Raw genomic sequence first — 1,485 nt, 5'->3', positions numbered from 1 at the left:
GTAGGTCAGTGCCCCTTTCTGTGCAATTTGGACATGCTTCTATTCTATCCAGGTGAGCAGCGGTTTTTGGGAAGGAAAATCCGTAGGTTGCGTGATGCATTATTTTAAATTGGGTTTCTCTCCAGACCTCACCTACTACCGCTTTGCACCCTTCCAAAATAAGTTCACTCAGATCCATCCTGGGGAACCGGGATTCCCAATATGAAAAAATGCCCTGCGCAAACCTCTTAGAAGATAACCTCCTAAGGGTCCAATAAATATGAGATAGTGAGTGGATATGATTCTCAGTTTGGACTAGGTCCTGGGTGAAGTTAGCTTGATAAAGTGAAGACACGTTAGCCAACCTGGCTTTTCTTCACGAATTTGCGTGTCATCCTTGCGCAGGGGCCATGCTAATCTTCTCTGTATCGTTCCAATTTTAGTATATGTGCTGCCGAAGCGAGCACTCGCCATCCTTTTTAATGAAGAATAAAATTGCTAAGGCTTTAATGGGGTTAATGGTGCAAACAGGAGTAAAGCATTAGACCACTTAACTTCTTAATAATAGGTGATAATGCAGCATTTCTGCCACTGACCCCCATGATAACTCCTGTCACCACAATGTGTGACAACCTCTCCGGCGCTGAGACAACATGATTAATGACTACACATCCTCCCAGGCTTGTAGTAGTGTCATTCATGGCAGCGTGATGCCATCTGACTGGAGAGGTTGGGAGCTGAAGGGAAGAGGCCATTGTGTATTCTTGGCTTGGTCTTTGCCATATGCAAAATTAGCTCAATATTCAATAAGTGATTTTAAACGTATATTTTGTTTTCACTTCAGGAATAGTATTCTGTGTGTGATGGATAGTTATCTAATTTTTCCATTCTGTATTGGTTCCTCATGGTTTTCAGACTCTCCGCTCGCTGTCAGATTTGCTTCCCTAGGAGTAAACGATAAATGCTTCTTGTAAATGACAGATATTGAAAACCATTAGTAAGTGAATGTATAACTATTATATAAAGAATAACATTTATTTGCTGAGCCAGAAATAGAAATAAAAAAAGAGATAAATATTTCTCTAAATAATTAGATATAATTTAATAATTTACCTTATATCTGTAAACAATAGGTTACTTGATGTTCAAAGATAGTCGGGTTCAATGTAGGCAATTGTATGCATAATTACTAAAAAGCTGCTCTATGTGAGCAGTTATGTTTTTCACATGAAATTCGTCAGGGATATAAGGGAGTCAAGTATGTAAACCCATAAAGAATGACAGTACTAAACAGCGGCACATGCAGTATCTATACATATATAGTTACTGCAATTAATGCATGTGTATGACCCCTAAGGCTGTTGGCTTGATGCAAAAAAAAATAAAAAATTGGGAAAAGCTCTAGACAGATCCACATGCCATTGCCCAGGACACTGAATACTGGTGTTGAACCAGCTAGTGGGCTCTGGTGTTTTGGGGCGACTTGTCACAGAAGCCATAAGAATA

At 39.5% G+C, this 1,485-nt stretch overlaps 1 non-coding gene across 1 annotated transcript; it reads right to left on the bottom strand.

Annotated features, from left to right (window-relative positions):
• Window positions 1–339: 339 nt before the first annotated feature.
• Window positions 340–446, bottom strand: LOC138781815 (U6 spliceosomal RNA). The gene has a single exon (XR_011361537.1). It is a non-coding gene; the product is annotated as a U6 spliceosomal RNA (small nuclear RNA).
• Between the last annotated feature and the right edge of the window lie 1,039 nt (window positions 447–1,485).

Source organism: Dendropsophus ebraccatus, chromosome 1 (genome assembly GCF_027789765.1).
Source record: "Dendropsophus ebraccatus isolate aDenEbr1 chromosome 1, aDenEbr1.pat, whole genome shotgun sequence".
NCBI classification, from domain to species: Eukaryota; Metazoa; Chordata; class Amphibia; order Anura; family Hylidae; genus Dendropsophus; species Dendropsophus ebraccatus.
The sequence above is the reverse complement of the archived record's forward strand: the minus strand, read 5'-3'. Positions and strand labels throughout refer to the sequence as shown.